The sequence below is a fragment of the Desmodus rotundus genome, chromosome 3 (assembly GCF_022682495.2).
Source record: "Desmodus rotundus isolate HL8 chromosome 3, HLdesRot8A.1, whole genome shotgun sequence".
Classification (NCBI taxonomy): Eukaryota; Metazoa; Chordata; class Mammalia; order Chiroptera; family Phyllostomidae; genus Desmodus; species Desmodus rotundus.
Window position 1 is genome coordinate 60850899 of NC_071389.1, and position 15691 is coordinate 60866589.

Below are 15691 nucleotides of genomic sequence, written 5' to 3' on the forward strand. Positions count from 1 at the left end.
TACCAGTGCTTACTTCATTTTATCATTGTTAGAGCTTAATGTAAATTCCAGTTTGCTTATTTCCTTATATAACTAATTATAAAAATCTGAACAGATAGATCTTCCTTGCAGAGCTATCACTATATGAACTCCATTTAATTTTTTTCTTATGCACAAATATTGAAAATGAAGTTAAATACTTGCATTTTCGCTTTCCTGAACATTTTCTACATGTCTTATTTAATAGCTTTTTTGTTCTCTGGTAAGGACGGAATTGTATCCCACCAAAATTCATATGTTGAAATTCTAAACCCTAGTGCTCTGTATTTGGAGATAGTGCCTTTAAAAAGATAATGAAGGTAAAATGAGGTCATATGGATGGGCTCTAAGCCATTGTGACTGGTGTCCTTATAGGAAGAGGAGATCAGGACATAGAGAACATACAGTCCGAGGCAAGGCCCTGTGAAGACATAAGAGGAAGATGACCATCTGCAAGCCAAGGAGAGAGGCCTCAAAAGAAGCCAAGACTGATGACACCTTGATCTTGGACTTTACCTCCAGAACTGGGGGAAAATAACTTTTCTATCACTTAAGCCACCCGGTGGTACTTTGTTACGGCAGTTCTAACAAACTGGCACATCAACTGAGTATACTCCCGCGGTGTGCATGGTATTCCCACGGTGAAAGGCTTGCATTAATCTTCCTCCAAATGCTTTATACTTAGTCAAGACTAAACTAATTTACCATAAACAAAATTTTTTTAAAAGTCGGGTGTCAGTAGTGTGTGTGGTCACAAACCTCAGTGCACCTGCTATCTTGTTTCTATTTCCTGGAATGCAGGCAGAACAGGAAACCGTCACTACTGAAAGTAGGGGAAAGCCTGGGTAACTGAAACCACTCCTGATGCCTGGTCAGTCTTAGCCTGGGCGTCAAGCCATCCTCCTGGAGCAGCGCTAGTACAACATGAAATCGAACATACCAGACTCACTGGGGTTACAGTCTCGGCGCATATCTTAACGGTGGAGTTAATGAAGCTGCCGAAGGGATGTGGGAACAGGTATAAAGGGTTGGGACAAAACCCTAGGTGGTTTGTCATCTGATTGTTCAGTGGGTAGTAATGTGCACAGCAAACGATGTCCCCAATGTGTTAACTTTTTATTGTTATAACAAATTGCCACAAACCTGGGGGCTGAAAACAACACAAATTAATTACCTTACAGCTCTGAAAGTCTGACAGCTGAAGTGAGTCTCGCTGGGTTAAAATCAAGGTGTCATCAGGGCTGCATTTCTTTCTAGAGCCTCTGTGGGAGACCCTGTTTCCCTGTGTTTTCCAGCTTCTAGAGCCTGCTCACTTTCCTTGGCTCACAACCCCATTCCTCTACCTACAAAGCCAGCAACATTGGGCTGAGTCCTTCTCACGCTGTATCCCCCTGACTCCCTCTTGTGTCCCCTCTTCCACTTTCAAAGATCCTTGTAAAAATTGAGCCCACCTCAGTAATCCAGGATACTCTCCCCATGTTAAGATTAGCCGATGAGCAACCTCAATTCCTCATTTGCTGTTTAACCCCACACATTCATAGTTTCTGGGGACTCAGGCATGGACATCTTGGGGGGAGGAGTTATACTGACTACCATACTTAATAATGTCATTTTCAGTGGGAAATCTTACCTGAAAAATGGGAATCAAGACAGTCCTCACAATTCAAAGAGAACCACGGCTTGAACTGAGACTTTCCTGCAGCATAGGGCTTAGCGTGCAATGAGTAGTCAAGTACATTGTCACAGAATTTAACTGAGGAGCAATATCAGTTCTGTGTACGTTGAAAGATACTCATCATCACTATAAATCAGCAAATTGCAAATTAAAACTAATTAGATAACACTACCTACCAATAGAATGACTAAAATTAGAAACAGTGAGGATCTTAAGAGCAACTGGAACTGATATGCATTGCTAGTGGAAATAGAAAATGGCACAACCACTTTGGAAAGCATTTAGGTAGTTTGTTAGAAAGTTTATCATTCACTGTTATGACTAGCCATTCTGCTTCTAGGTATTTACCCAAGATAATGAAAACATTTGTCCACACAAAAGCATGAGTGTCCACAGCATCTTTATCACAGTCTGAAAACTGAAAACAATCCAAATGTCCGGCAACAGGTGAAAGGGTCAACAAATGGTGGTACATCCACAGAATGGAATACGACTCACCAATGAAAAGGAACAAGCTACGAATACAAGCTGCAACAGGAGTTCACCTAAAAAGCATTTTGGTTGTATACCTTTTCTAAAACTCATGAGCTGTATACCTAAAATGAATATATTATACCTTAGTAAACATGATTTTTTACAAAATAATTGTGAAAAAATAAATTTGAGTATAGCTATAACTATGGTAGTAATCTTGAAGATATGGCCTAGGAAATCTCTGAATTGATATTTAAAAGATAAAAATATCAATGATAAGTTAAAAAATGGAAACTTAGCTTCAGGAGACATGATCATTGTCTCAAAGTTCTAAAAGAAAGAGACCAAAAACAATGGTAATGTCTTTAAAGTTCTGAATGATTGCTTTACTTAGGCTTTTACACCTAGGCAAACTATTGTTTCATTGTAAAGGAGGCACTCTAGTTCCTAGGTACCTAACCCTCGGGCATTACATAGGCTTGGACAATGAGAATTGATGGTAAAAGACTGAAAGGAAGCTGAAAGGTATAATTAGAGTGTTTCCCTTCCTGTCTGTGATCTGTACCATCTCCCGAGTTCTCCACTGTCCCAATTCCTGGTCACTACCCGGTTCCCAGTTCCCCCAGCCATCCCTAGCTCCTGAGCTCTGTGAATGCCAGCTCTCTTTTTCTTCTAGTCCCAGGGCTGAGAGAGCTCCCTATTGTTCCTCATCATTCTAATACTTGTCTCTACATTGGGCTGGTTTTATAACCTTTTTAGTAGTAGTATGACTGGTACTTATTTTTTGTTATATGAAGTACAGCTGTTCAACTATTCTTCCATCACCTGGGTGACCAATTTCTTCTATTGAATCTTTTCTGTTGAAATGTCTAGAATGGTTTTTATTCTGACTGGACCCTGACTGATGTTCCCATTATCACCACTCCTATTCTACATTCTACCGAAGGATCCTAGCCATCACAGTAAGAGAAGAACGGCTTTCAGAGGGTGGTCGCAGTCTACGAAGCCTCCCCAGAAGCACAAACTATCATACCCCCTCCTTCCCACTTCCTGTGGCGATCAATAAAGGCCGTTCATACCCTTGTGAAAAGAGAGAGAGGGGGAGAAGAACAAAAGTGATCTTAGTCATCGCTGTGAGAGAAGAAACAACAATGCTAAAATAAAGACCATTCCAAATAAAATAAGTTGTGAACATTTTCTACCATCTGATACTCAAAAAGGAACTTCTGAAAATGTATTTTAAGGAGAAGGAAAATGGTCCCAGAAAGAAGAAATAGCTTCTGGGAAGCCTAAAGGAAAGAAAGAAATGAGAAAAAGCCCTAAAAATAAATATCATTATGAATAAGAAATGAGAGATACAGAAGAGCTTTAAATATTAGAAGAAAATTCTAATCAGTCTGCAACTTCAAGGACACATAAACCCACCCTTTTTTCTCCCATCCTCCTTCCCAAACACATAGAAATGCACAGTGGTGAGTGGGGGGTTGAACTCACAGGCTTACTAACATAGAAAAAAGTATTTTTTGCTACAATGAGATAGTTACAGTGTACGCAGAAGAAAAAGATTAAGAGATTAAAGAAAATTCAGAGATGGTAATGAACACTGAGAACAAAGATGATCCTCTGTTGTCATCCCTGAATTAAGAATCTAATGAATGAAATAGAAAAAGTAACCAAATATATCATACAGAAATTTTTGCTAAAATAAAAAACTGAATTTATATGTTGAAAGAATATACTGTTTTTCAGGAAAATATGACACAGAGCTTTGAACACCAAGCCATATCCCAGTGATGGCTTTGAACTTCAAGATTAAAACTTTATGCGTAAAGGTCAAGTCATTCCAAGGTGGAGACAGAATCGGGCTAGCCTCAGATATCTTCGCAATTCCGCTCAGTGCCAAAAGATAATTAAGCACTGGCTATAAAGTTCTAGAGGAAAGAAAGACTTATACCCAGCCAAGCTGCATTCAATTTAAAGTCCTAAGACGGGTACCTTTGAACAACCCGAAGAAAGAAATAGAAAATCTCTGCACCCTTCACATCCCACTGAATTTATGAATCAAAATTTACAAAAGCTTTGTAATAGAGAAGCAGTGATAACATCCTAAGGTGAACATAGAGTCTGTCCAAATGTACTAAATTATAAGCAACTATGGTCATTACAGTTCTAGAATCAGATGTAAATGTTTCAGACCTTGGAAAAATTAGGGTAACTAACAAAATTGGAAGGAGGGAATGGAAAGTGAGACCGGCAGTTTCCTTACCTTTTATGGCAGGAAGTCAACTAATGTAGAATCTGAAATTAGTACATGTGCTTAAATAATGACTCTCACTTCTAAATGACTTTTTAAATAAGTTTGCAATTCTTTTGTGGGGAAGGAACATTTATCAGCAACTTCGATTTCTTTCTCTTATGTTAAATTCAATTACATTTACTTTTATTTCCGTTTCTTTTGGTAAATTAGATTTTATAATACAAGTAAAATTAAATGGAAGACTTTCTACTAAAAAATATGATACAATTTTTAGAAAATTAGTGCTATGTAGTCTCTCTCTCTTCTCTCTCACATACACACACACACCTTCTGTCTCTGTGTATGCTAAGGGCGAAGCCTGGAAAATGTTACTGATGGTATGGGTTATTTTATCGTTTCTCATCTGTACTTTATCAAATTGCCCAAATAAAAAAAATTCCCCCAAAACAGAGCATTGCTATTTTTATCTATGTAAAAATTCATCAAATAGCATGAGACTTAGTCTTAGCAATTAAGGCCTTTTCACCAGTTAACTCTTGTAAGAAATCCTGATCCCTTCCTTTCAAGATAGAAAATGAGATACTATTTCACTAATGATGCTTTTGAGCCAGTCACCAGATACCACTTAATTGGCCTCACTAGCATTATCATTGTTATTTTAAAAATGCTTTCATCTCATTCCTCATGTCCAAGCTCATGAGCACCCTTCCTTTAATAGCCAGACCAATGTCATGTGGGGAAAAGCCTCATCTCTGCCACCCATTTCATCTCTTCACACAGCATGCTAAAAACTCATACTCGATGATCACAATCAACTTATTAAATGTCTTATTACTTTCCGTAATAGTAAGTCAAAGCCAGGAAGCACAAAGCTGAATTAGTGCGGACTGTTCTCTGTGAATAAATCATGCGGTTACTGGCATCCCAAAAAAACTTTCATTGAAGTAGCAATGTCCTTCTTTGTGGCTTACTCATCTGTGGATAACTCATTCTTGTCTATACCATGACTCAGAAAACAATCACTAACCAGACAAAAGGTTTCTTCCATGTGATGAAAAAATAAAGAGTTTCTGAGCACTTCCCCTTCACATATATTCAACACTAAAACCCAGCGTAAGGCTACTCATCAGCGGTCCTACCTACATCGTTCTAGGTTGTATCCACCAAATTTCATTGCTCATTTTGCTTTTCCTCCACATATGCTTGTCATTTGTTTGGGGCTGGTTTTGCACACTTCTCAATGTGGTGTGGCCGGTACCATTTATTGATATAAGGAGGAAGACTGGATTTTGCATTTGTACTTTTGGAATTGATAGTCAAGACTCTCTGATTAGCAAGTGACAGGCTACACAACACAAAGCGGCTTTAACAACAAATGGAAGCAGTGAACTCACAAACCAGGAAATCCGAGCGCGAACTGTCACAATAAGATCCAAAAGATCAAACTCTATCATCTGAACTGTGCCTCTTTCTCTCCAATTCTTGGCCCTGCTTTCCTCAGAATTGACTTCATCTTCCACAGGCTCTCTCCATGAGGCAGAAACGACAACCACCCCCAGCTCCAGGTCTATACATGCAAAAGAGTTTCTGGTCCCAGACAAAGGAGAAGGAGGTCTTCCGTGCATTATATCGATCCCCAAAGGGGATATATGAGATTGACAGCCTCACCAGAATTACACGGATTGGGGGAGGAGTAGCTTTCCCAAGAAAGATGTGCTGGTCAGAAAGGAAAAACAGCTCACGTTGACTTAAATCTCTTCTACATTTTCAACAATGAAATCCAATAACTTTGCATGGAAAAAAGTTACTTTGTGTGTTCTGGAAAATATTTATGAGTTTACCAGAATGGTCAGTGCAAAAACTTCCCTGGTACTACTTATTAAGAAGTCAACAACTTCACATACTATTTATTAAGAAATTGTCCTAGTAAACAACATCACTGGTTAGGAGCAAAACCCACAAATAAATCCTACAAAATCTTATTTTTTAAATTTTCTGGTTCTTCCCTCTTACCAGTTTTATTTTTCTTCTGCTTGTGGGAAATCAGCAAACTGAGAGATTAATTTGTCCCAATATATAGATTCACAATAAATATTCTCACTGGAATCTACTTCACTATTTATGTTTTTTAAATTATTATGAAGTTTGTTATTTTATCACTATTTTTATCTTTCAATAAACTTTTTGGAGACATTAATACATTTCTAATAAAATGTGAAATTTAGCAATAACCTGTTATTAGTGTAAAATATTACTTAAAGCAAACTCCGCCCTGTTGACTGAATGCTATTTTAGGGAAAATGACCAAGCAGCACTTGTGGGACATTACAGTAGTTCTAAACATGTTCATGAATTCTTTGACATGCTTCCCACTGAGAAATGAGGTCTTGTCCTCTCCTTTGAAACTGTACTGACTTTAGTGACTTGTTTCTAATCAATATTGTTCAAGAAAAGTGACAGTGTGTGACTTCTAAGGCTGGGTCATAAAAGGCAATGCAGCTTCAACCCTGTTCACTGAGCTGCTCCGATTTGGAGGCCCGAGTCACCATGTAAAATTCATTTATCCTGAGTGCCATGCTGTGAGGAAGCTCAGGCCGCATGTGGAGCCCGCATTTAGCTATTTGAGCCCATATCATCGCCAGAGGTCCGCGCCAACAGCCAGCACCAGGCACGTCAGTAATGCCTCCTCCTGATGGCACCAGCTGCCTCCACAGAGTCACTCCCGGCTGCGTAGTGTTCCCAGCTGGGGCGCCAGACATCTTGATGCAGAAGAAACAACCCATTTCTGCTCTTACTTGTTTGAATTTGTGATCCATGAAATCTCTCAACTTAATAAACTGGTTGTTTTAAGAGGCTAAGTTTTGGGGTAATTTGATATGCAACAACACATAACTGGAGCAGGTATATCCTCATAAAATATTAAGAACATAATGCTTAAAAGCTCGATAACACTCTATTGTGTACACATCAGCTGGGCAAAAGCTGAAGAGCCTAAAAATATGATTGTGGCAAATCATATATGATTCAATGTAGAGCAATCAAAACTCTCATACATTGCTGCTGGAAATGTAAACTGGTCAACAGTTACAAAAGGCACACCTGGCAAAATCCAGTAAAATTGCCCACGCACATGGCTAGTGACCTCAGTTCTACTCAGCAATATAGACTAGAGAAACTCATTGGTCCATTTGAAGATATGTATACAAAAATTCATTGCAAAATTAATTGTCATAGCAAAAAAATGTAAAGTAATCTAAGTATCCAACAAATCGAGAATGTATAAATGAACAGGTAAATTTACATGAGTGATTTCTATGTAGGACAGAAAATGAATCCAAGCTACAAATATCAACATGGGTGAAAGTCAGGAACATAAAACAAAGGGAGGGGAAGGCAATTGCAAAAAAAAGTCTGGATGTATGACACAATTCACCCCGGCATGGCGGTTAATAACAAAGATTATGAAGCCAGACTAACTAACTGGGTCCAAATTACACACACATGTCAACTGTGTGTCTCTGAGAGAGTCACCTAATGCCTCTGGGATTCATTTTCCTTATTTGCAAAATGGGGAGAATAGTAATTAAAATATTACCTATATCATAGAAGATTTTATCAAAATTTAGCACTTTTAATGCCCTTATAGGAGTACCTGGAACATTGTAAGTGCTCATTTGGCTCATATTATTTATAGACTTAAAAGAGTACGTGAAAATGATGACACCACATTCAGGATAATGATTACTTCTGGGACAGGGATGAAACAAAGGATGGAGATGGAACCCAGATGGGGAACGGAACCCAAGGGGCTTCTGTTGTATTATCAGTGTTTCCCTTCTTAACCTGGATGGCACACGCATGAGTGCTCATTAAATTTTACACATTTTTGTGTGTCTTAAATATTCCATAATTATTGAAAAGAACAAAGACTATCATGAAGATTTTCTAGGAAAACCTTCACTAAATATACATATTAACTCTTTGAAATGACACTTCTGGACTAAGCCGATGTGGAAATGCCTCTTCTAGTCAGTAAACAATAGAAATGTTGAGCAGAACTGAACAACCATAGTACAAAATCTCAGATGATTGCAGCAGAAAATAAAGGAAATACTCAGGCACTTCACAGGAATTGTGGACTGACTAGAGAACCTAGGCACTGGCCACTGAGAGTTTCATTACCCACTAATGTTGGGAGAGGAGATGTGGCCTTAGGCACATTCAGAAAGAACAGCGGTTACTTCTGCATGAAGCCTAAAGTCTAAAGAGTGAATGTCAATGAAAAGGGTGCTGGAAAAACTCCAACCTCCATCCTTGGTCAACAAGAGGCAAGAGCCTTATCATAGGGTGGAGGCAGGAAGGGTGCACGTAGAAAAAAAAAAAAAAGACAGCTTAAGAAATCATGTCCCCAAGTCTGAAACGCACACAACTGTGAGTCACAATGTGTGGTTTGGAAACTCAAGCAGAGGAATTAGCAGGGAAACTTGTCTAGAACCAAATTCCTTTGTCAGATGTAAATGCAAAACCATGCAATGGTGACATCTTCACAACCTGAGTGTCTCCTTATGAAGAAAACCTAAAAGTGATATTTAGAAAATTACAAATCACATGAGGAAATCAACTGTCATGAGGGAGAGTTGGCAAATACTTGTACAACAAAATGGGAAATTAGCAGTCTAATCACCAAAAACCAGGTAATCCATCCTCAAAAATTCAACTTTAAGAATATGGAAAGATTGGGAGATGAACCAAATAAAAATTACAGAAACAAAATACATACTCATTTAGGGGAGAAACGGTCAACTATCATTGCATAGGTAACTGTGTACAGGGAAAGAGAAAACTTAAAAATTGGAAAGGAGAACTCAGAATGTGGCACAGAGAGATGAAAAATGTGTAGGGTAAAATGAGAAGATCCAAAATATATCAATGAGAGAGCAGGAGGTATTCATTTTTCAGAGCAACAATGACTAAGAATTATCCAGAATTAAAGAAACATGAGTTTCAGATTGAAAAGTACCTCAAGACCATGAATAAGTGAATAAAAGCAAATGTATACAAGATACAGCAGAGAGAAACTGAAGATCATCAAAGAACATGAGAAGATCTTCAGAGCAACCAGAAAATAAGTTACCTACAAAGGATGACAATTAAATAGACTTTTCTTTATCAGCAAAAATAGGTGCTGAAAGATCACAGAATAATAACTTCAAGAGCTGAGAAATAAATATCTGTTAACCTACAATCCCATTTCAAGTTAAGCTTTTTTTCAAGAGTGAGGTAGGCAGAGAAGACATTTTCAAAGTCAGCTCCTTACTTAGAGAAATGTTTTTTAAATTTACTTCAGTAAGAAAGTAGGCCCACAGAGTAAAATACAAGAGAGGCAATAGTACACAAAGGAATTAGAAAATGTTAGTAAACATTTACCATAAATAAATAAAATAAAAATTTGTGAAGTGATTATGAATAAGATCATTTCATATATATATATGTTTTGAAGCCACAGCCATTTCTAACTACACTTTGAAAAACACCAAAATAGGTTTTTCTCCAATAATTCAAAGGTGGTTCAACATTAGTAAATCAACAATTCTCTTATTGTAATTCACTACATTAGCATCCATCCCTAATTTTTAAATTTAAAAAATAAGTCAATTATAAATAGAAGAAAGCTGCAGTAATGTGATAGTGGCAATCCTCAAGAACACTGTCACAAACATTTACTTTATAGTAAATATCAGAAGCATTTGCATTTAAGTGAAGAACAAGACACCATTATTTAACCTTTTTTTTTGAGACCTTAACCAATGCAATAACATCAGAAAAATAAACAGAGGTTTAAATATTGTCACTAAATGGGTAAAGCATGTCTGCATTGAAAATCTAAGACAATAAATTAGAAAATGACTGGACTTAATAAGAGAGCAGAGTAAGATGTCTAAACACAGAATCATCCTACCAAAATCAATAGTTTTCTTGTATGACTCAAATAAACAATTATAATTGGAAATGTAATTTTTAAATCCCACTCATAATATCAACAAAGACTTTATCAAACTAAAGAATAATTGTAACAACAAGTGCTAGTGAGGATGTAGAGAACACGGGATCCTCATGCATTCTTTGGTGGGAATGCAGACTGATACGACCACTAAGGAAAACAGAATGGAAGGTTCTCAGAGAATTAAAAGTGGAACTGCCTTATGATCCAGTGACTCCACTTCTAGGTATATATCCAAAGACATCCAAGACACTAATTTCAAAGAATATATGCACCCTTATTTATTTTCATTGTAGCATTATTTACAATAGCCAAGACGTGGAAGCAACCCAAGTGCCCATCGTTAGACAAGTGGGTACGTTAGTACAATGGGATATTACTCAGTCATAAAAAGAATAAAACCTTATCTTTTGAGACACAGCATGGGTGGACCAAGAGGACATTATGCTCAGTGAAATAAGTCAGTAAGAGAAAGACAAATGCCATATGATTTCACTTATAAGTGGAACAGAAAGAATAAAATAAATAAAATTGAAACAGATTCACAACATGGAGAATAGATGGATGGTTTCCATAAGGGAGGGGAGGTGGGAGACTGGGTGAAAAAGGTGAAGGGATTAAGAAGTACAAACTGTTAATCACAAAACAGTCACAGGAACGTAAAGTACAGCATAGGGGGAATAGTCAATAATGTTGTAATAACTATGTGTGGTTCCAGGTGGGCAGTGAACCTATCAGGGGGATCACTTTGTGAAGTATATGAATTGTTAACCACTATGCTGTACACCTGAAACTAATACCAAATAACAATAAATGTAACACAAAAGAAGTAAGATCTCATTGAAGAAAGCTGTAAATCTCTATAGGAGAACAGAGACTATAACCTTAACAATGTACAGAACCATTATGTCCCTTGATGGAAAGAGTGACAAAGGCCCTCTTTGACTAAACATTAGACAGGCTCCTCTGAGCCCTCTTTTCTACTAGGCCCTGTCTTCAGCCAGGCTAGTTCGGTTTTAGAAGAATCCTGCTAAGTCAGTTTAGCAAAATTCCCCCACCTTTAATATCCAATCATCATGACCTTCCTTCAGCAAGAACCTTCTTAGGTCAGTTTATCAAGAATCCCCTTACCCTCGACGTCTCCTCTCAGTGATGTTTTATCCACCAACCCCCATCACTCTGCTTCTTGGCTATGAATCCCACTTGCTTTTGTCACATTAGGTGTCGAGACCAATCTCCCTTCCCTGCTGTGGTGGTCTTGAGATCTACTGCAGTGCAATAGCCCTGACGGAGGCCTTTCTTCCCAGTTAACAAGTGTCAGAACTTTCTTTCTTTAACCAGAGCTGGTATTGTAAAGAGTCTCTTCAAATTAATCTCTAAAATTTAATGATTTCCAATCAAAATCCTAGAGAATTTTTATGCAGTTTATTAAATTTATTCTCAAAATGTCATAAGAGAGTACAAAGGTCAAATTTTACAAAATGATTTTGTAAAATAACACAAAGAGGTATATTGTGCTGTACGTTCTAAAAACTCTATAAAGCTACTAAAATTAGAACAATATGGTACTGATGAGGGGAGAAATAGATCAACAGAAGCAAGAGTTCAGAAATGTCCCGAGAATCTACAGGAGTTCATAACCTGATGCAGATTGTATTTCAAAGCATTGTGAAATGGGGGAAGAAACTGGTGTGTAAGTGGTATTGAAATAGCTGATTATCCATTTGAAAACTTCAACACATTAGAGCAAACATAGAAACAAATTCCAGGTGCAATAAAAAATAAATATAAGCAAAAAACTACACATTTACTAAAAAATCAGAATAACATCTGTATGATTTAGAATATGTCTTCGTAAGCAAAACCCAAAAACTCAGAAGCAATAAAGGAAAAGACTAAATACTATAAATTTAAACCATGAAGTTGAAATGTATGAAGGAAAAACTCCCAAATAAGATTTAAAATAAATAATATTCTGAAAAAATTTTGCAATATGCACCACAAAGGATTAATCTCTACTACACATAAAAATAGCTCTAACAAAAGACATCCCAACTAAAAGTTAGAAAAAAGATATGTATCATTTATAGAAAAAGTATAAATGGCAATTTTTTTAGAAAGCCCAATTATATATTATATTTCAAGGGAATACAAGATGACTAAAGAATGTAAAAGATTGGGAGCAGTCATTTTTCCTGTATAAGAATTCAGAAAACTTCACAGGAAGTTGCTTGGGGATTGGCAGGAAAGACAACCAAGACGAAGATGTAGAAGATGTGGGATATAAGAAATGGTGAGATTAAACCAAGAGTTAAAGGACAAAAAATCCCGGGTGAAACAGTAGCGGGCCTAGGAAACAATTGGTCCAAACTAGAACAACGATTCAGACACCTTTCCCAAAACTGTCTTTTACAGGAAAGGGTAAGATGGATCTCAATAATACATAGGGTAGAGGTGAAAAGCAGGAAGATATTAAGGATTTAGCAAAAAGAAAATTTACTTTTTTCTAACAAAACAAAAGATAAAAAAACAAAGACTTCACTAAGAACAACAAAAATCCTAAATAAGAAAATTGCACTCCAAAATGAAGTCCATTAGAATGGGGTGTGGGATCTGCGCAACTGATGGAGCGGAGCGCGACAGTTAGGATCCATTTTTTTCTCAACAGGAGGAACGTTTTATTTTCTGTGGTAGGCCAAAGAATGACTTCTCAAAGATGCCCATGCCCTGACCCTCAGACCCAGTGTATATGTTACCGTACATGGCTGGCAAAAGGGACTTTGCAGATGTGATCGAGATTATGAATTTGAGACGGGGAGATTATCCTGGATTATCCAGGTAAACCCGATCTAATCATATGAGTCTCGTACAGAGAAACTTTTCAGGCTGTTGTCAGAGAGAAATGTGAAGGTGGAAGAAGGGTCAAAGAAATGCAATGTTTTGGGCTTTGAAAATGGAGAAAGGGACCATGAGCCAAAGAATGCAATTGACCTTTAGTAGCCAGAAAAGGCAAGAAAATAAATTCTCCTCTGGAGCCTTCAGCAGAAACAAGCCCTGCTGACACCTTGGTTTTTAGCTCAGGGAGGCCCACAGAAGACTTCTGACTCCCAAAACAACAAATTTGTGCTGTTTGAGGAAGCCACTAAGCAGTCGCGTTGCTTTGAGTTGAGCACTAAGCTTATAGCGATTGTGAGTTACAGAGGCAGCTGGGCACTGATGCATTCCACAAGGTGCAGGGCTCCTGATGTTGACAGCTGGCTCTGAAGAAAAAGGTATTTCCCAGAGTAGCATAAATTTATTCTTGATTCTCAACCTGTTAGAATCAATCCACATACAATGTAAAATAAGATTAATCTTATTTTTACATTATAAAACAGAACAGAAAATAAATATTAATTATTCAAAGGACAGAAATTAGAAAGTAGAAGGAGTAATGGTTGGAAGTAGTGGATGGTGTTTTTATCTTACAAAATAGGAACTCCAAGACATCACCGAAAGCTGACTGAACAAGAAAGACAGATCTATGTATAAAACTTGAAGTTACACAAAGATACCAGTAGAAGAACTGAAGACAGTCTTGTTAAATATCAAAAATTATGGTGAAAAGGAAGAAAGTAACATGGAGGTTATAAAATGGTATCTAAAATTGAAAAAACCTCAAATTACAATGTAAATGTAATAGAGTTACAAACTTGAATTAATATTCCACTTGGGGTAGAGAATATGTAGCCCCTTTATTTTATCCCTTATCAATCTAGCCCTCCAATTTCCATCCTCTGGCTAAGGAAATCATTTTTATGCTATTGAATTTAATGTACAATCCAGACTAATAAATCAAGCTCTTTCTTACAGGGGTGTCCAACCTGCACCCTGCGGGCTGCATGAGACCCAGGATGGCTACGAATGCTGCCCAACACAAAATTGTAAAGTTACTTAAACCTTTTTTTTTTTTTCTCACCAGTTTTCATTGTTTGCTTATTTAATGTGTGGCCCAAGACAACTCTTCTTCCAGTGTGGCCCAGAGTCGTCAAAAGGTTGGACACCCCTACCAGTGAGTTTAGAAAAAAATCAGTCTCTCTGAGAGTGCTCACCTCCACCTGACTGCTCTACCTCAGATAATGTGTCTGCAGGAAGACAGGGAGATGGTTTACCTGTGTGGTGTGTGCCCACTGCACTAGGGATAGGGGCTCCTGCACCTTGTGCTGGACCTTGGGTGTGACTGGACAGCAACTGCCCCTCGTAGCCATTGTTCCTCCACAGGTCAGGCACGATGCTGGCATTGTGTCTACGTCATCTGCTTTTTCGCATAAGAACCCCCAGTCTGCTCCAACCTTGTTGAGTTCCCCCTCCTCTCAGCTCATAGCATATTTTGTCCATATTAGACATTTGGCTGGCTTCTGCAATGATTCTCAGGAACGATAGGTATAAACAAGTGATGTATTATCATCAGTTATGAGATTGCAACTGGTACTTCGTTATTAATAATTGAAATACCAAAGATTCTCTTGGATTCAAGTAATCCTCTTTCTCATATTCTCTCAGCTGCTTAAGGTCTAACACACATTCTGGGGTGGGAAAAAGAGAAGTGACAGCTATGGCCCCACAAACACCCGGGGGGTGTCACCCGTGAGATTATCACCATCGTAGATGTCATGGTGGAGATGTCGCGAATTGCTGACACACTTACTTGTAGCAGCTCCTGTCCTATCACAGCGCACTAGTATTTCTCCTTATTTTTTCATTTCACCAGACAGCCTGCAATTCCTGGCAGGCAGGGACTGGGTTGTATGCCCCTCGGAATCAGCCTGGCGGTCTTTTGACATAACGTGTGTTGATTGGTTGCCCACATGTCAGCCTGAAAAGACGCTGAACACATTAGCCCAATAAACCATAAATTAAATGGAGTCATGTAAACTGTCGATTCTGGGACACAAGCACAAAAATTATATTTTACAGCTATTTTCCTCTATTAGCAGCATCACCAGTGGAATGAGCAAGGGCTTTAAAATAACATCCAGCTGAAATAATACCTTGGTCCTATCGTTTACTGGTTGTGTAGAACTGAGGAAGTTACTTGGACTTACTGATCCTCAGTCTTCTCATTTATGAAATACAGATTCAAGAATACAAATAAAATTAAAACAAGTTTAAAAAGCAAAGCATCTGAAGCATCTAACACATTTCCTGGTTCAGATAGGTATACAGTGGATGTTAATTATTTATTTCTTCCTTGTCCCTCTTTCCCTCAAGGAGCAAGAGGAGGTTA